The sequence below is a fragment of the Lepidochelys kempii genome, chromosome 7 (genome assembly GCF_965140265.1).
Source record: "Lepidochelys kempii isolate rLepKem1 chromosome 7, rLepKem1.hap2, whole genome shotgun sequence".
NCBI lineage: Eukaryota > Metazoa > Chordata > Testudines > Cheloniidae > Lepidochelys > Lepidochelys kempii.
The window spans coordinates 54,873,528-54,894,302 of NC_133262.1; the positions used below are offsets into that span (position 1 = coordinate 54,873,528).

The window sequence follows — 20,775 nt, forward strand, 5'->3', positions numbered from 1 at the left end:
AGTAATAATAAAAACCCCACAGGGGAGCAAAGGAGAAAAAGTGGTGGGCATTTAATCTTGAGAAAGCTCAGGAACAGATGGGCACCCATCCTCTTCCATACAGAAAGAAATATCCAAATCAAAACAGCAGCAGACCTTACAGAAGAAATTCGAATGCACAACCGAAGCCTCAGGTCTGATTCGTCTCAGCTTCCCTCAATCACCAGGTTGAAACAGATGCCCTCCCTTCCCCCACACCTCTTATAAATGGAAACATAAGGCCAAGAATCTGTTCAAAAGCTAATCCTCATCTCCAGTATCATGCTGTGTCCCACTGGACCTCTATCCCTCCTTTCTTACTCGATCACTTTCTTTCAACTCCATCTGACACAGCTGGTGAATTTAGGGTAAAGGGAAGCTATTTGAAAAATATTTTTTAATCCAATGCCCCCGCCAACCAGTTTCAAACCATGAAATCTACAAAATCTGAAGTATAGCATTATCCCTTCTAATGATCGAGGATCCATGTGAGTAACCAGGGTACATGATGTCTGCATGGGTCTGGGGTATCCCTGAGAAGCTTAGAGAGAGTGTGAATGTTACCGTCTGTAGAGCAAATTCATTAAAGAATTAGAGTGGTATAATCATATGTATACTTCTTACACACACACACACACCCCCCTCTTATGTGCTCATTAAAAATTCCCCTTCTGCATCCCAACAGGCTGAACCATTACCATATTAGCATTTTGGAAAACACTTGCACAACAGCAAAAGCAGCCTCACAGTAGGAAATCTCCAGCAGGGAGACAACAATCCAACAACAAACAGGACATGCAGTATCAATGAGAAGTGAACTCTGAGCTGTTAGGACAGATGCAAAAGCCCATAGTGGTGTGGGGCGATATACTTGTCTAACAACCCCAAGCACAAGCAGAGGCTTCAAAGCAGTGAAAGAGGGCTTATTTTACCTTGAAGCAGAATCATTTGTCCATCTAATTCTTCAGAAGGGGGGCTGGGGGGGGAGAGAGAATACTGGCCTCAGTCTCCACCAGGAATACACAGCAGCTGATAAGTACCAAAACAGATTTTCACCTGTGGCCTACACTAGAATTCAAATTCTGATGTCCAGAGATGTATATGGCTAGCAACAGAATTCATATCCAAATACACTAGTACAGGGAGCATCACTTCCAGCTACAGCAGAGCAAATAGTGGTGAGCTAGTCAATGAACTAAATCTTGAATTTTGGTATATTTGCAAGCCCATTCCATTTGTTTAAGGAAAAAAAAAAACCACAATGGGGTTAAACAAAATTTTGCTCATATAAATGATTATGAACAAAATAAATCAGACATCTTAATTTCCCTTTGGAAGGAAGCAGAATACCGTGTGACTAAGGTGCTGGAGCAGCAATCAGAGAAAGACAATGCAAAAATATTCAACACAACGCAGTTTGTCAAACCACCAAGAGGCTAAAATGTGTTGTATAAGGGGTTTCAGCAAGAATTTCACAAAACCAGACATTTTTCCAAACAAGCACCTGTTTAGGAACCATTTCGAACTGGACAAATACCTGCATTTCATCTGAAAAGCCACAGATATTTACCCACCTCTACATCCAGCCTTTGACTGCAGCAAGAGTCCTAGGCAGCACAACAGTGCGGGGGCACACGCCCAGCATTCAAGTGCAGAGTGTACTTCACAACTTTAACGGGGATGTCCTTCAAATGTACACCCCTGTTACCCTGAACCCTCACAAATCTGCTGTTATCTCACATCAGAAGTGATAAATCACCACGGGGAAAATGTATTCTGTATGATTCTATAACACCGTCATTTGAAGCTTTCTGCCCTATCATTTTTTATCCTGCATTTTGGCCATGTCCCCTACACCACATCTCACATCTGGGCTTCAGCAGTTGGAGGTATGTACAGCAAAATCCACAATCCAACACTATTCTGTTGGGAGGAACTGTACAAATTTGATATTAAACAATCTCTGCTCAGGACCCTGTCAGACAACATGGCATTAATGCTGTGAGGAGACTGTCAACATAGATAGGGGCAGCTGTCATTACAGTCACACAGACACTCCTGGTAAACTTCACCGTTGCAGCCAGGGAACATGGCAAGTCAGACTGCAGCAAAGAAATTCCATTTTTTGTATGATGAAGCCTACATGGACTATCTGAGAAAGAGGGAGTTTGGACTACAGTATTCATTGCGAAGAGTTCCTTACCTTTTCCTTCAATTGGCAGAGGTTACATCACCCCTTGAAACACAGCCACAAGCAAAGGCAAGACTTGCATATGAATCTTCCTTTCTTTGGGTGTTTTGGAGAAAGTGGGTGGGGAGAAGGGGGAGAATGCACTCAAGTGAGCATTCATGCTTCAGCCAGCTTGAGGATGAGGCTCTGCAGCGAAGTCCTTAAGACCTTCTCACGGCTGCTGATCTCATCCAAGAAACTGAAAGAGCATCTCAGCAGGACACTGCCAGCCTCCCTTTCAGATCCCTCTTCCTAATGGCCATTCTCTGGCAAGCAAAATGTCAAGAACCAGGCGGGGGCGGTGTTTGGAGAAGGAGGGAGGTGGAGGGATAAGAGATTCTCACCATCCATCAACCTCAAAACCTATTCAGCCGACAACTTGAATGGAGCCAGCATTTCATTCTCCATGGTAACAAGAGATGGAAGGAAGATGGAAAAAGAGAAAGAGACAGACAGAGAGGGCAAGTTAAGAGCAGGCCTGGCAGAAACTGACGTGGAAGAAGCTGGGAGAGTTCTAAACCTTGCCATTTCTCTTTGCTGTGCAAGTTGCATACGGAAGAAGGAAAAGCCCTTTTTCTGCCCTCTCAGCCTCTTCCATGTGGTAAGTTGTCATAAGATCAGGGTGAGATGTCTTTTCTGCAAGCAGAGTGAAGGGGGGGCTGGAAATCACTCACTCTGCTATATCCATCCTAAGAAGAGGGAATGACTCCTCCATGAGTGGAACTGGGAGAAGCATCATTGCTCCTAAGGCTGCTGCAGCCATCCCTAGATCAGGGCAAGGCTACCCCACAGCAAGCAAAGCGGAGGAGGGAGAAGGAACTGTTATTCCCTGAACAATGCTTGATTTATAATGAAGCCACTAATGCAATTACAATCTGTGTGCCAACCCAGCCCTTCTGCCACCCCCAAATGGGAGGAGGCCAGAGTCCCCCCCGATTGCCTGCCTCCTACATCCCTTTCCTGTCTCATCTCACACATGGATGCACATTTATAATTTTACTGCTACAAACTGAATACCCTGGAAGCACAGAAGCCTGGTGTGTGTGTCTCTCTCTCCTGCCTCCTCCCAAGGTGCACTGAAATGAAGGCACATATTTAAAATCCAGGCATCACCTTTCCCAACCTCTGGGAGCCCTGCGTAATTCAGCTCTCATTAACATTTCAGACCTGGCCCTTCTTCCGAACTTTCTTTTCTATTTTACATTCATAACTCGAGCTGTCACAGCCAGAACATGCACAACGGGGAAATTACATTTGGATTCTAGCGGGTTTGTGTTGCAAGCTGGCCCCATGCAGCTACTGAAAGAGTCTCAGCTAAAGCATTTATGCAAGATAACCAAACAAAGGAATGAAAAGCCCAGCAAATCCCGGTCGCTTTCGCCCCCGTCTTATTCCTTTTTGAATTCCTGCCACAGGATTTTCTTGAAGGACACATTTAAAAAACTCCCTCTCCCCCACCCCCATCCCACCCCATCAGTGCTCAGACTCTCAATTTGTGGTTTGTTCTGACCCGGGGTATTGTATGCGGGAAAGACTGTTGCATGATACTTCTCAATAGCCTTGTCTATACACTCAGCTTTTTGTTAAAGGTGACCCTGGGCTGAATTCTCCCAATAGCCCTCATAGCACACGTTTTAAAATCATCTTAAAGAAAAAATAAGTAATCAGCACAACTTTTCTCCGTTTCTTATTCCTCCTTGAAATTTGCTTTTTGAAAACATCCTTTCCTCCTCAGCTCCCTATAGCTTGCGTAACTTGGTTTCTGCAAAATTATGACATCACAACCACCATGGACAAGTTAACACCCATCTTTCCCACCCAAACACAGGCTTTATTCATTCACCATTTCAAAAACAGCCATATTACTCTGCCATATGTTTTTGCAGGCCGTGCATCTGCCACTGAAAGTAGATGCCAACCTAAGAGAAAACAGGCTTCATTTTCACCATCACCTTCCAAGTTTCAGAACAGTCTGAACTGCAAACAACAAAATGGCAACCTAGGAGGGGACACCCAGGGTCACTTCCCTTCTCCTCCTCTCCTGCGGCAGCCAGCTACAGTGTCATTCAACTCATCCTCCTGGTAGGCTCCTACCCCCTGCCTCCTCAGCCAGCATGGAGCATCTGCACCTTTTGATGTGTGCACAAGGGGCTTGCTTTTGCTGAGCATATGAAAGAGGGTGAGGGGAATGGGACTGGGAGTGTGGGCATTGGAGTCACATCTGTATGAACAGGGACTACCAAAGAATCGTTAGAAAGATATTAATCTCCTAAATATCAGACTTGCAAAGAATAGCTCTGAATTGCATTCACACAACCAACCTGAACTTTAGTTCTCTTCCCCTCATTTGAGTTCCTCTCACAGCTCTCAGGAGATATCTCTGTCCCTCCCCCTTCATCCACCTGCCCACCTCCACCAAGGTGACTGTTCTTCTGAAAAAAACAATTTGTTTTGAAAAATAAAATGGGGAACAACAATAGTATAACAAACAACAGCTTTGTTATTGAAGCACAAAAGAGAAGACAACATTTTCGCCAGTTGTGACAAAGCAGGATCTCTCCCAGCACTGACTGCACATTGAGTTTCACCTTGATCCTCTTGAAGAGGGTTTGAAAGCATTATTGTTTATCTGTAGTTTGGAGAGAGGATGTGCTTTCTCTGTGAAGTGGGTTCTAATGTACTTCAGAGACTTGCCATCTGCTAATATGATCCTATTCTCTCGCTATGATCCGAAAACAATATCAGGGGCAAAAGGAAAGCCTGTCCACGCCGTCTCCAACTGCACACTTTAAGAGGAGGGAACACACTCACCATGTCACCAACCTATGGAAATGTGCCGTGAAAAAGCATTCAAAGAGCAAACAGCTCCACCAAATAGGTACTGTCTCCTCTCTCCCTCCATGATTCTTCTTATCCTGTTACTGATTACAGCAGCCAGGGGAAGGGGCTGTGGACTTTTCCAAGATCCACATCCTATTTGTCAGAGAGAACTATTGTTAACAGACTGAAGCTAGCATAGTAAGGAATGAGGATCCCCCCCAAAAAGGATGATCTCCCAGCACTGTAGTGGGTGGGGTAAACTCATGCAGAGCAAAGGTCTCATTCGGTTACCAAATGGAAGTATGATACAGCTGAAGTATCTCAATGGGATATTACAGGAAAAGCCAAAATACAGCACTGCTATACGCTAACTTAGAAAGAAGCTGAGACTTTGATTCCATCAAGTTTGGTGGTCTCGGTGCAGTTCCCACTTTACAAAAGCTACGATTGCAATAACCACTAATTATCAGAGAGTTGAGGCACGGCAAGCCACACAAGTGGGGCACTATGGAAAGGTTACCCATTCTGCACCTGGTCTATGAACAAACAACTTCAGTCTCCAGAGCACTAAAGTCATTTACACTGAAAAAAAAGCAAACTTCCACAAGACAAAAAAACCCTTCACCTCCACTGAAAAAGTCAACAAGTCAGGTAGCTGTGTCAAGCCTCTGCCATGTTTTATCGTTAGAGCACTTAGTGTGTCACAAGGGTCGTGGATCCAAAAAGAACAACCCTCAGTCTTGGCCTTGCTTTCACTTGCCAAAATCAGGATAGACAATCTCAATGCAGCCAGAAAACATCTATGTTCACCAGCGTTAGGCCCTGGTGACAGCTCCTAAACCAGGAATCAGTGTGCTTCAAGACTCAAGGAGGTTAAAAAAAAAAAAAAAAAAAAGTAGAAAAACGTATGACCCAATCTGATACATGAGCTGTGCACAGAGGCTCCGTTCAGAGCAGGTGGCAAAACGCAGGGCTCACAGTGCCCTTCCCTATGGAAGGGTCTCTGCAAATGGAATGAAAGGTGCCTAGTAACACAGCACAAAGATATCTGATTTCTCAGCAGATCAGACAACACAAGCCTATAGAAGGGAATGTCAAATCGCCTACAATTTGAGTCAGTGCCATGTACGGTGTCACCTGGATATGGAGAGGTAGCAACTCTGCACCTGTATTTCTGCTGACCTTCTCTTGGAGATACCTGAAAACATTGCAGCTCAAAGTGGAGGTACTGTTATGCCTCCTTTTACACACATGTAAACCAAGCTCAAAGCATACTGAAAAGGGTCTAACTTTATACCAGGCTGATGTGGAAGGATACCAGGGGTGTCCAAACCATGATGTTAACAGGCAAGAAAGTTTGAGAAATAGACCCTCAACTACTCGCTTCCAGGTCACCTTCTCTTCTCTGTCTACAACAGATCAATGAACCACAGAATCATTTTGCAACTTTTCCCCTTTCCTCTGCATTCCCCTTTCAGTAAATTTTCAAAATCCCATAAATGCTCTAGATTACCCCTCTACAAGACAAGTGTGCAAGGTACACTTTCTAAAACCCTGGCCTGGACCAGAGCAAGGAGAAGTGACTATGAACTTTCAAGTTCAGCCAACCACACTAACAAACATGGGGAGGACTGGCAAGCTCATCCCATGGAGGTGAAAGTTAGGGACTGTGGAGTAGGGCACTGAAGACAGGAAGATAAAAGTGAAGAAGAAAATCAGCGTTGGACATCTTAGGCAGGGATGTGGGGGTTCCTGTAGGGCTGAGTAGGAGGGGAGCTCAGGAGTAGAAATTCCCCATTTTGGATGGGGTAGGACAGAGGGCACTGGAAAAGAAATCAAGAGCGGAGCAAAGATGATGACCCTAGCTTTGGAATGCACCATCCAGAGCAAGTGGGCAGGGAATGCCTCAGATGTGGAAATCAAAGGGAAAAGCACTTGTGGTCAATGACCAGGTGCCAGAACCCTTAATGCTGCTTTAATTCCAAAGAAGGGGAATTAGAAATGAAAGAAGATTTCCCATGTGTTTGTTACTGTACTGAAACCAGGAAGAATCATCAGAGCAACCAACAACAGGATCTGTGTCCCCAGATTCTCTCAACTCAGGAAGCGACCAGAGTATAAATCCCCACCATGGCAGAGAGAAGGAGCTGGTAGTACCTATTAAAGAAGAGACGGCACCGGCACTTTGCAGCTATTTACAAACACAACAGAAACAATGGAGTAGGGAGGCTAGCAGATCCTCCTGCACAAAATACCCCTAAGCCTAACATCTCAGTTTCTCTTCACTTAAGTTAACTAGTATCAGAGTAGCAGCCGTGTTCGTCTGTATTCGCAAAAAGAAAAGGAGGACTTGTGGCACCTTAGAGACTAACCAATTTATTTGAGCATAAACTTTCGTGAGCACGAATGCATCTGATGAAGTGAGCTGTAGCTCACGAAAGCTCATGCTCAAATAAATTGGTTAGTCTCTAAGGTGCCACAAGTACTGCTTTTCTTTAAGTTAACTAGCTTGTATATACCTAGCCAAAAAGTCAGGACTCCAGCCAGGATTTACAGGGCCTAAGAGGTCTTACAGCTCCTCTCCCTTTCCCCACAGGACTCACCTCCATCTTGCACCTGTCCCGTCCTCTCCCCTGGTATTTGTGGTTATGGCTTTACTTCAGTTAGACACTTGCGGCTGGCCTGTGCCAGCTGACTCAGGCTCATTTATTTTCGTAGAAGTTTGGGCTCGGGCTGGAGCTAGGGTTACCAACTTTCTAATGGCACAAAACTGAACATCCCTGCCCAGCCACTTCCCTAAGGCTCCACCCCGCCTCTTCTCTGAGGCCCCGCTCCATCCCCCCTCCCTCCATTGCTCGCTCTCCCCCAGCCTCACTCACTTTCACCGGGCTGTGGCAGGGTTTTGGTGTGCGGGAGGCAGGTGAGGACTCCAGTTGGGAGTGCGGGCTCTGGGCTGGGGCCAGGGATGAGGTGTTTGGCATGTGGGAGAGGCCTCTGGGCTGGGGCAGAGTGTTGAGGTGCGGGGGGATATGGGGTCTGAGCTGGAGGTTCAGGCTCTAGGTGGGGCCAAAAATTAGGGGTTCAGGAGAGGGCTCCGAGCTGAGGCAGGTGGTTGGGGGGAGGTGCAGGCTCTTGAGTGGGGCCTGGGATAATGGGTTTGGGGTGCAGGAAGGAGCTCAGGGCTGGAGCAGGGAGTTGGGGTGTTGGGGGAGGTGCGGGCTCCAGGAGGGAGCTTGGGTGCAGGAAGGGACTCTGGGCTGGGGCACGGGGTTGGGGTGCGGGAGGAGGTTTGGATTGCAGGGTCCCAGCAGCGCTTACCAAGGCTCCCGGGAAGCGGCTGCCAGGTCCCTGCAGCCCCATAGACATATGGGCAGCCAGGGAGGCTCCATGTGCTGCCCTTGAGCTCACAGGATCCACCCCGCAGCTCCCATTGGTTGCAGTTGCCAGCAAATGGGAGCTGTGGAGCTGGCTCTCAGGGCGGGGGCAGCATGCTGAGCCTCCCGGGCCACTCACATGTCTAGGGGCTGCAGGGACCTGGCGGCCACTTTCGGGCACTGCGCAGAGCTAGGGCAGGCAGGGAGCCTGCCTTAGCCCCAGGCCCCTGCTGTGCTGCTGACTTGATTTTTAATGGCCCAGTCGGCACTGCCACCAGGGTCCCTTTTTGACCAGGCGTTCCAGTCGAAAACTAGACTCCTGGCAACCCTACCTATGGGACCCTTCCTCCTCACTGGCTCCCAGAGCCCAGGCACCAACTGGAGCCCGAACATGAACCCGAGTTAGCTGCCACAGGCCAGCCGCAGGTGTCTAACTGCAGTATAGACATACCCTTTAGTTCAGCCACATACACATATGGAGGTAATCCTGCCCCATACACATACACACTGACACCTCTCTCTTCCACCTGAAAACAGGCCTGAGGAGGCTGCACCCAAGAAGCAGTAGTTCTTGGGAGGAAAGGGAGCTGCTCCTCTGCCCCCTGGAGTGCTCCTTAGGCCTGAAGAGAAGTCATTTGCTGAGTTGTTTGGGCATTTTGGGGAGGGGAGAGGGAAAGGGAACCAGCCCAGAGGCCAATTGTTGCTGCCTCTCCAGTTACTGTGGCAGGAGAGCGTCGGTGCAGAAGGGGTTAGCTGATCAGGCTAACTACAGCAGCAATTAAACCCAATGCTGTCTCCAAAGACAGTCTCTGAAAGGGTGCCAGTGCCACCCAGGCCATGGATGGCAGGCAGGGCAATTCTATAGACCTGACAACAGAGGTGGAGCCAGGACCCAGCAGCCCCACTACTCAGGTTGTTTGTCTGAGCAGCAGAACTACTAAGTAGTGTCATATGGGTCACTGCTTACCAGTGTGACTTGTGCCCTCCAAAATCTCTTATTCCGTCTTCAACAGGTGGTTTCATAGAATCATTGGACTGGAAGGGACTTTGAAAGGTCATCTAGTCCAGTCCTCTGCACTCATGGCAGGACTCAATATTATCTAGTTCAGTGGTTCTCAAAGCCGGTCCGCTGCTTGTTCAGGGAAAGCCCCTGCCGGGCGGGACCGGTTTGTTTACCTGCCGCATCCACAGGTTCGACCGATCGCGGCTCCCACTGGCCACGGTTCGCCGCTTCAGGCCAATGGGGGCTGCAGGAAGTGGCGTGGGCCAAGGGACATGCTGGCCGCCCTTCCCGCTGTCCCCGTTGACCTGGAGTGGCGAACCGCGACCAGTGGGAGCCGCGATCGGCCGAACCTGCGGACACGGCAGGTAAACAAACTGGTCCGGCCCACCAGGGGCTTTCCCTGAACAAGCGGTGGACTGGCTTTGAGAACCGCTGATCTAGTTTACTCTCTTCATCATCAGAGCACTGGCAGCAGGAAGGAAAAAGGATGAAGAAATCTGTGGAGTTGATAGGGCAACAGATTGGGAGCCATGAGATCTGCCTGCTGACTTGCTGTGCAACATGGGGAAAGATGGCAAACCTTTGTGCTTGAGTTTCAGTGTCTGAAAAATGGAGAGAACACTGCTTACTCTTGGCAATGGCGCTGTAGCTCTAGGGCTAAAAGGGCACTGTAACACATAGTGTTATCTAAGGGATTGATGAGGAAGAGACTTAACACTAGTTATGATCCCAATTTAGAACTTCTCCAACACCACACTCAGTTATAAGGTTAAAGACTCTCCAGGTTTCTTCTCAGACAAAGTTGAAAATTCATCAGTTTGCTGAAGAAAAACATTATTTTCTATTCTGAAGTTCATAACTTCATCCAAGCCAAAGAGGATATTTTAAAAAAAACCAACAGGACAGAGAATTGTATTTATACAAATTCATGCCTACTGATGATCTTTGTCCATGTAACAGATTTTACCTGGTTGAAATGCCAAAGTCAGGAAGAATACAGAGGGAAAAGATAGACACTCCCCAACTATACACTTTAGGGCAAAGATTCAGCACACAAGCCAATGAAAATAAATATGTAAACCCTCTAATAGCATGTGAGGCTTTCAAAGGACATGTTAGAATTATGTATTTCCAGGGATAAGAAAAATGGTCAAGCAAATATGCTTAGAAAACAAACCAGAAGACCTTCAACCTAGTCTATATCCTGAAGAATTCTTAGGACAAGATGCTGGAAATCTCAAAGCAACTTGATTTAATCCTGACAACAAGGGCACAAATATCTCTAAGCTATGCATAACCAAATTTGTTTGAATATGGAAATAATCTAGCTGAATATCAGGCAGGTTGAGTTGACCCTATTACACAATCACATGTGTGGCCTCCATAAAAGAACACACACACACACACAATTGAGTTCTTCCAAAGATGAGCCAGATGCTACGACAAATCAGGAGCTTCCTGGATTTATTCGATGTAATACAAATGTCACCAGAGCAGCAAGAACAATTTGACACAAGTATCTTTGAAGAAATCAACATTGATGTGTCAGATCTTCCACAACCCAGAAATCCTCTGCCACACACACACCACCCAGCCAAGGCCGGTAGGGCTGGGGCTGTTGGCTCCCAGTGCAGTGAGGATAAATCTAGGTTGGTCTATGTGAGTTTCAGTTACTGAAAAGATTCTCCAGGCCAAATTAGGCCCTCTGACACCTGAGCCAAACCACCATCTCCACATGATGTCCTCAATTATGCCTGAACAGTACCTTTATCCTTTAAGGACCTAGGGGTTACAGTGGACGAGAAGCTGGATATGAGTCAACTGTGTGCCCTTGTTGCCAAGAAGGCCAATGGCATTTTGGGATGTATAAGTAGGGGCATTGCCAGCAGATAGAGGGACGTGATCGTTCCTCTCTATTCGACATTGGTGAGGCCTCATCTGGAGTACTGTGTCCACTTTTGAGCCCCACACTACAAGAAGGATGTGGAAAAATTGGAAAGAGTCCAGCGGAGGGCAACAAAAATGATTAGGGGACTGGAACACATGACTTATGAGCAGAGGCTGAGGGAACTGGGGATGTTTAGTCTACAGAAGAGAAGAATGAGGGGGGATTTGATAGCTGCTTTCAACTACCTGAAAGGGGGGTTCCAAAGAGGATGGCTCTAGACTTTTCTCAGTGGTAGCAGATGACAGAACAAGGAGTAATGGTCTCAAGTTGCAGTGAGGGAGATTTAGGTTGGATATTAGGAAAAACTTTTTCACTAGGAGGGTGGTGAAACACTGGAATGCGTTACCTAGGGAGGTGGTGGAATCTCCTTCCTTAGAAGTTTTTAAGGTCAGGCTTGACAAAGCCCTGGCTGGATGATTTAATTGGGGATTGGTCCTGCTTTGAGCAGGGGGTTGGACTAGATGACCTCCTGAGGTCCCTTCCAACCCTGATATTCTATGATTCTATGAACAGGGCTGCTCAGGTGTCAATGTGGATGGGATCTGGCTATCCAAACTGGTATAATCAGCAATACCACAAAGAAGGAAAGACCCATCTTGACTTTCAGATGTCTGGTAGAGTTTGCAGGGCTGGCAGCAATTAAACATCTTTTGACTTGTAAAGAGATGAAATTTAATATGGAATCCATAAACATGGAGGTTTCACTTTCAGTGTATAACTGAAATTTAAGCAATTTTGAACACAAGCTCAAGTCATTAGACAGTGCTGAGAACATGGAACTATTTCAGGATTTCATATCAGCGTAAATAAATCAGAGGCAATAGTACTCAGTGTGAGCCACCCCCTCCCGCAGCCACTCCAACCCCCACCCCCCAAAAAACTACTTTGTTTACTGATTTTCCAGCCAAATGGTCACCTCGGGGTTTTAAATATCTGGAAATGAACCTGTCCCTGAAGATGAATAAAGTGATTTTGTTTAAATTTTATACCACTCTGCAGATAGGAAGATAGGACTTCAAACAGATGGCACAATTTACCTCTATTCCTTTTTGGAAGAGCTAACAATAAAAATGGGTATTCTCCCATACATTCTGGACTACTTACAGGTTTTACCTGTAATGATCCCAGCTAGCATAAAAAAGAACTAGACAAAAATATGGAAAAAATTCCACTGAAAAGGAACAAACAGACCATTTACAAAAATGCAGTGGTAAATTAAACTGGACAGAATAAGCTCTTTGGGGCAGGGACAGTGTCCACCTCCACGTTTGTAAAGTGTTTAGCACAACAAGGCCACAACTGGAACCTCCAAGAGGCTCCATAAAGGGCCAGATGGATCTACCTGAGGCCAGTATCCATTATCTTTCCAGTCTTTTCTTTCTGGGCCCTCTAGGAGCTGACATTACAATGGTCCCTTCAAGCTTTAGAATCTGTGAAAAAGCTGGCCACACTGCTGTCTGGCCAGGTCCACTGGAGAGATTCTTTTCAAAATGCCTCTTAGCGTGCAGTGTCCTGAAAGCACTGAACCTTAAGTACCACCTCCTGAAGCAGCATTCAAGTGATTCTCTGGTCTTAAACTGGCAGAACTAACTTCAACAGCTCCTTAACAGGTGCCTTCATGGGAGGATGACCCCCTTTCAGCCAGGGACTCCTCACCCAGCTTTAGCTCCACGACAGACTTTGAGCCCACACTGCTCAGTGAGAAATGCCTGCTCAGGAGAAGGATTCCCAGGCTCACGTGTTGCCAATGACTCTTGCAGCAGGAGTTCTGGAGAAGAGTTTTACAGAAGGCCTTGTCCAAATGCTCTTTCCCAAGGCATAAATAACATTCACTGTTCCGTCCATTTGAAGCAGGGAGCACAAAGGTGCAAGAAGATGATTTTTTAGTCCCATTATTTCAGCAGGATCTGTTGTACAGGGTAATCCCCCTGGCAACCATAATAAACTTCAACAAAAAGCCAAAACAGCAGCAACAAACAGAGAACATTTCCTAAAATATCCATTTCAGTCAAAGCCACACATTAAAACTACTCTTGAGGTTGCTACACAACACAGAAAAAGGAAGAGGTAAGGTCTGCAATGCACTGCCTGGCAGACAGAAAGGAACTGAGTGATAGTTAGAAGATGCGGGGTATTTATACCTGTGGAAACATACACCAAATGCCCCGAAAGTTGGCTGGCCCTATAAGTCCTACAACGTGGGGACAACAATGTGAAGGGGAAATACAAATTACATATTATTTCTCACACGAAACGGACTAAAAAGAAAGGAAGGACAGGCTGATGTGCTAATGCAAGTGGGACATAACAGGCCTCTACCATCAACCCAGGCTCAGTGTCTCCACAAGTTTTAACCCAACCTTTGTTTTTACCTGGCTGCCTCCCTTCATCAGGTATCATGAAGAAGGGAGTAGGTAAAGTGAACTGGGCTGCTGACAGGATGACAGCTTTATCAAGCTTCGACTGGAAGGTATTGGAGATCTGAATTTACCTGCATCCAGAGACTTGTTGAACAGGAGAATGGTACCTGTAGACTATTGCTGGCCTGCTTTTCTTCCTCTGGAGCTAAGATGTACCTCCTACCTTGGAAATGGCAGTAGTACCTCCCTTGCTTTTCCTGGTGGAGAACTACAGGGGCACTGTGGGATCCCAACGATGTCTGAGGCCTCTAGGCACTACCATAATAAAAGAAACAACTACAAACAGGGTCCTGGACTCTACCAACCGCTTGAGCATGAAGGGCTAGACCTGGTAGAAAAATATTTAAGAATATAACCAGCCAACACAGAAAAGACTGTTGTCTCTGGCTGGAACGAGGGCATGACAATGAGTGAGAGCTAAAGCTGCCTGTAAAGAAACAGTGACATCATGCCCCTCTACTAGCAGGAATAGACAGGGCTAGAGGAAAGTGATCCCATTTGTCTGCGCTGGCACAAGAAAAGTGGAGATGAGTTTATAATTCACTCAACACTAGAACTTCACCCCAAAGCCAGAAGCTCCAGGACCTGGTGCAGAACAGACACTTTATGCTAGTCTCCTTCCTCCCTCAGTATGCTTTCAAACAAATCTCAGGGGGAGGGGGGATGAATCTAATCAAATGCTTGTACTCTTCCACTGCACCGTGTGTACACGAGGGACGTACAGGGAGATGTGCTACAGCCTCACTTTCCAGAAAATAAAACCAACCCCTGACTTCAGTAGGGGTAGGGAAAGGAAAGAGGAAACTGGAGTTCTCCACTAACAATGTTCCTAGTATCTGATTTCTAATGCTAAAAGCTGCTTGCCATAGCGGGAGGTGGATGGAAGAGGAAAATGGTGAAATAAAGATATATTTCATGCTATTTCCTTCCAACAGACTCAGCATCTGCTTCTACCACGGACATGTTTGTCAGGGATTCAGTCATTCTTGTATCACCGTTTTCTGTGTATTACATTTTCAGTCTCCTGTGGGGCAGAACCACAAAAGAGCACATTGTTGGGCTACAGTTTGTCAGTTTTGCTGTTGAAGCATGCTCACAACTGGAGAAGTGGGCAATTTGTTGCCAACTAGGGTCCCACATCTATTTTCCAACTCTCCACAGTGCCAACCTTGCCAAAGTTTCAAATCATCTATTAACAACTGCAGGTTGAATGTTGTATAGAATGGCACCTTTGCCTCCTTCATCCGCCTACACAGGTGTCCCACATGGATGTCCAGACCATCACCTCTGTGTCCCCTTTCCTCTCTCCCATCACTATCCTCAGCACCTCTGCTTTTGCTCTTCAACCCCCTCACACACAGGTTACTTGAAAAAAACCTCACTGCTTCAAATAAAAGCAGCTGTTTCTCTGTCAAAATAGATAATGCTTGAAAAAATGGTGCCATCTCCCCCATTTTTCAGGTTTAAGCCATCGCCATTGCTATGGTAATTATCACAGCATCAAATATGTGGCTAGGAGTGCTTTACAAAAATACGAAAGTGCCAGAGGTAGAGACCAAAAAAAAAAAAAAAAAAGAGTCAAGACAAAACTAGCTGGTTAGCATGGAAATATCAGAATCAGCAGGCTTTCGGTTTACACAAGCTCCAAGAGCAATGCTGCCATAGGCTAGGGCCAAAGATGAAGTTGCCAGCACACCATCAAGACCAAAGCCAGGCAGCCAGCAGCTGCAATTCTCTGCCAGGCCTAAGTGCTGAAATCATTCACTCTTTTTCCAGTGGGATTTCAAATGCAGAACTGAAAAGCTAACTGAGAAAAGCAATTCAGTATTTCCCAGACCCCCAAATGTAAAGCCAGCCCAAAAGAAACAGGACAGAGAAATAATAGCTTTTGTTTCTTTAAGATTTAAAAATACTTAAAATAAGAGAGGCCCTTGCAGGCTATTCTGCTTATGTTTGAGTGTCAAAATATAGTAGCATATTCAATCACCTTCCCCTTCCTATCTGCCCCTCCTCCTCTTCCACATCACAAGCAAGCCAGAGTCAATTCTTCTCAGCTTCTCAAGCGAACAAAGATTAAAAATCCTAGGGAAACATCAGCCGTAGATCTCGGCTGGACAGCTAACGAGTCATAGCTTTAGCAACGCAACAAGCAGAGAGGTCATTACCACTGCAAGACAGAGAACTCATCCAAGCCCTTTATAAATTGAGTGAGGAGCTCTCCCCTCCTCCCTCCCCCCAAAGCTCTCCCCATACCTCATTTTGACATGCTGACTCAATTACAGCATACAGGAACCCCTAAGGGACAAACACCGCTTTCTGTTCACCTCCTTGAAGGCAGATACCCTCCTCCCCCTCACTTTGTGCTTTCCCAGAAACTTGTTTCACTCCACATTCTCCCTCTCTGCCCATCATAACATTTGGTGCACCCCTTCTACATGTCCTGGGCTTTCTTCACCTGTGGTGGCCTGAAGAATTAGCAAGCACTGCATCTCAAACACCTTTTAGGTAAGACACAGACTGTAGAAAGAGGTGTCATGTGATGCCAACGAAGTGAGGAGAAGAGGAAACACTCTCCATCAGGCCAGGAAGACACACTCCTCACCACAAGCAAAAATAAGGGGTGGGCAGTTTAAACAGAAGTTGAAGCCTTAGGTAAGATTTTTACTAGGAGTGAATGGGGAGACATGTAGATGCAGAGGGTATTTATTCCAAAAGATTCCTCCTTGAAAATTACAGAGCCTAAAACCAAGGTTACATGTTTCCAACTACGGATGACAATGACAAATGATAAAGAACAGGTACCATTTAATGGAGGGGAGCCACAATGGAAACTGGGGAGATGCCTCGCCTCCAGGTGCTGGACTGGCAGGCATTACTCCACTCTTTCAGGACTTAGCCTGAGGTACTCTGCATCTCCCCTCCTCCTCACATTATCCATGCACAGCCAATTACTGGCTTTTTGCATTCAGACCCACCACCTGTGACTCAGAAGAGAAAACACTACAAGATTCGTGATTTAAAATTGATTTTATGCATGGATGATATTTAAGGCACGGTTTTGTCACGGAGGTTGCAGAAGCCATGGAAGACCTCCGTGACTTCAGCCCTGGCGCCTGGGAGTTGTAGGATCCTGCCACCTCCCACAGTGGCAGGGAGCTGTAAGGTACCCCCGCCGCTTGAGGCAGTTGGCCCCCAAGCTCTCAGTCGCCATGGGTCGCAGAGGTACCCCGCAGCTCCTCGCCAGCAGCAGTGACAGAGGGACCCCTTGCAGCTGCCCATTGCCGTGGCAGTGGCAACATGGGGACCCCGCACAGCTCCCCTCTGCTGCTGGTGACAGGGGGACCCTGGAGCTCTAAGTCCCCCTGGGTGGTGGGGGCCCCAGAGCTCCTAGCCACTCTGAAGCTGCCCAGTCCCTTCCCATTTTATCATGGATATTTCAGTAAAAGTCAGGGACAAGTCACAGGCTTCCATGAATTTTTCTTTATCGCCATGACCTGTCAGTGACTTATAGTAAAAACATCCATGACAAAATCTTAGCCCCAAAGATATTCTGTTGACAGTCCAAAATCTGCCAGGATCAAGTCCTTCCTTGCAATGACAAGGCTGGCCGTTTTGGTGGGAGCTCTCTAAGATGGAGATATTACTACCACTAGATATTACTTCTACTGGAAGCAGATGTGCTTTTGATTTCTGATTTCCAAAATCAGAGATACATGCTTTGGCACAGATTTACTCTGTGGGCCTGCAGGAGACAGCCTGAATGAATATGGAAGGGATATGTGAGGAGTGAATGATTGAAAGGTTTGGAACTCTGAATTATCACCATGGTGAGGAGGAACAGAAGCAGTCACTAATTACAGAGGCCCAGAAGAAAGTAAGCTGGGGATGGGGGGGGTTGGGGGGGAGAATCTATGTATTTCAAGTTTCAGAGTAACAGCCATGTTAGTCTGTATTCTCAAAAAGAAAAGGAGTACTTGTGGCACCTTAGAGACTAACCAATTTGAGCATAAGCTTTTGTGAGCTACAGCTCACGTCATCCAATACATACTGTGGAAAATACAGCAGATGTTTATATACATACAAACCATGAAAAAATGGGTGTTTACCACTACAAAAGGTTTTCTCTCCCCCTACCCCACTCTCCTGCTGGTAATAGCTTATCTAAAGTGATCACTCTCCTTACAATGTGTACGATAATCAAGGTGGGCCATTTCCAGCACAAATCCAGGGTTTAACAAGAACGTGGGGGGGGGGGGGAAACAAGGGGAAATAGGTTACCGTACATAATGACTTAGCCACTCCCAGTCTCTATTCAAGCCTAAGTTAATTGTATCCAATTTGCAAATGAATTCCAATTCAACAGTCTCTCACTGGAGTCTGGTTTTGAAGTTTTTCTGTTGTAATATCGCAACTTTCATGTCTGTAGTTGCGTGACCAGAGAGTTTGAAGTATTCTCCGACTGGTTTATGAATGTTATAATTCTTGACATCTGATTTGTGTTCATTTATTCTTTTACGTAGAGACTGTCCAGTTTGACCAATGTACATGGCAGAGGGGCATTGCTGGCACATGATGGCATATATCACATTGGTAGATGTGCAGGTGAACGAGCCTCTGATAGTGTGGCTGATGTTATTAGGCCCTTTGATGGTGTCCCACTATCCCAGGAACCTATCCTTGGAACAAAGCCCGTTGCCAACTGTGCCCACATATCTATTCAGGGGACACCATTACATTGTAAGGAGAGTGATCACTTTAGATAAGCTATTACCAACAGGAGAGTAGGTTTGTTGGGGAGGGTGGGGAGAAAACCTGGATTTGTGCTGGAAATGGCCCACCTTGATTATCATACACATTGTAAGGAGAGTGATCACTTTAGATAAGCTATTATCAGCAGGAGAGTGGGGTGGGGGGAGAGAAAACCTTTTGTAGTGATAAACACCCATTTTTTCATGGTTTGTGTGTATAAAAACATCTTCTGTATTTTCCACAGTATGCACCCAATGAAGTGAGCTGTAGCTCACGAAAGCTTATGCTCAAATAAATTGGTTAGTCTCTAAGGTGCCACAAGTACTCCTTTTCTTTCTGTCCAAGGTGCTACAGTTCCTTCAGCCTGTTAAGAACACAGTCCTCACTCCTTGAGCTCCCAGCAGCCACCAATGTGTTCTGCCCTGCAGCTCCTCTTATATGGGCCTGTGGAGCCCAGATTGGCTATTCCCTGCAGCTCCTCTCTGACTGGCTGTGCCCACGCAACCTCTCTAGGCTGCTTAGAGGACTCACCTCCACTGGGGCAGGGAATGGTAGCACCAGGAGACCTCCACTAACCCCCCCCCCACTCCTGTATGGGGTGGACACCTCATCCCAGGGTCCCACACGTCATCTATGAAACTAGCGCTGAAGTTTGATTTATCACAGAGGTGGGCAAACTACGGCCCGTGGGCCACATCCAGCCCGCGGGACCGTCCTGCCCGGCCCTTAAGCTCCCAGCTGGGGAGACTAGCCCCCGGCCCCTCCCCTGCAGCCTCAGCTCGCAGTGCCGCCAGCACTCTGGGTGGTGGGGCTGCGAGTCCTGCCGGGCAGCACAGCTGGCTCCAGCCCGGTGCCACAGCTGCCAGACATGCTGCTCTGAGCAGCATGGTAAGGGGGTGGGGAGGTTGGATAAGGGGCAGGGAGTCCCGGGGGGCAGTCAGGGGACAGGGAACAATTGGATGGGGCAGAGGTTCTCGGTGGGATGGATAGGCATGGGAGTCCTGGGGGGCCTGTCAGGGGGTGGGGGTATGGATAGGGGTCGGGGCAGTCAGGGGACAGGGAGGGTTGATAGGGGGTGGGGTCCTGTGGGGGGCGGTTAGGGTCGAGGGGGGTCCTGGAAAGGGGGGGTTAGGGGACAAGGAGCAGGGGGGGTTGGATGGGTGGGAGGTTCTGAGGGGCGTGGGATATGGGAGGGGGCGGATAGGGGGCAGGGCCCAGGCTGTTTAGGGAGGCACAGCCTTCCCTACCCAGCCCTCCATACAGTTTCGGATCCCCGATGTGGCCCTCAAGCCAAAAAGTTTGCCCACCCCTGATTTATCAGGATCTGAATTGTATTTCTGAGAGTAAATGGGGAGAGGACATGAGAGAAGCATACGTGTAGGTACTGGAAGTGGAACTTTCTGTCCTTGAGATTAGCAAACTTTGGCCTCTTTACTCAATAGGGAATGAAACAGAAACCTCAGGATGGAATATTGTAACTGGTCCACTTTGCAGTAAGAGAGCTGGGATGAATGTGGGCTTGGGGCAATAGAATTTTATAAGCTCCCTATTAGACTCCAGAAAGGATATAAGAGCAGACGGGATCAGGACCCTGAATCAATGAAAATCTGCAAGCAGAAGGCTCATGGAAGCACCTGGATCTATAAACATTTGTAAGCACTACTTTCCTGGAGTAGTCAGAAGGATATCTGCAATTATTGACCTACCACAGCATCTGCAAATCCCATCCACTATGCCAAAGGACAATATGTATTTGGCAAGACCTTCTTGGCAGCATCACTTGGACATCAGATGCAGAACACTGAAGAAACAGAGCATATCTGGACATTGATGAAATGGGAGAAGGACATTATAGATGCTAGCACCTTCTCATACAGCTACCAGCAATTCTGCAAACCAGTACTAAATTCAGAGATTAGGAGATTTCATGATTTGTGTTTCAGCTCAAAGAGACAGCAAAGTTAATGCTTTTGGGCCTCCCCAATAAAAGGGCACTGTGACACAGTGTTCCCTCTAATTTTTCCCATACATGTGCAAAATGAATTTTGTTATGTGCACCAATATGGAGGGAATGTGTGACACATCACCTCCATATTGGTGCACATAACACAATTCATGTGGCAGGGGTGGGGTCAGGGGTTCGAAGTGTAGGAGGGGGCTCAGGGCTGGGACAGAGGGTTGGAGTGCAGGGGGATGAGGGCTCCAGCTGGGGG

The 20,775-nt window shown here is 47.0% G+C and overlaps 1 protein-coding gene across 10 annotated transcripts in view; it reads right to left on the bottom strand.

Moving 5' to 3' along the window:
• The window catches only part of NDST2 (N-deacetylase and N-sulfotransferase 2), a 218,705-nt gene that overhangs the window by 152,869 nt on the left and 45,061 nt on the right, over window positions 1–20,775 (bottom strand). For 2 of the 10 annotated variants that reach the window (XM_073352881.1, XM_073352878.1), the window contains exon 3: window positions 4,570–4,680. The exons of 7 other annotated variants lie outside the window; for them this stretch is intronic. The gene's annotated coding sequence lies outside the window, so the exon portion shown is untranslated. Of the gene's footprint in view, window positions 1–2,221; window positions 2,414–4,569; window positions 4,681–20,775 lie in introns of those variants that run through there. One more of the 10 variants, XM_073352882.1, reaches the window with a different exon arrangement.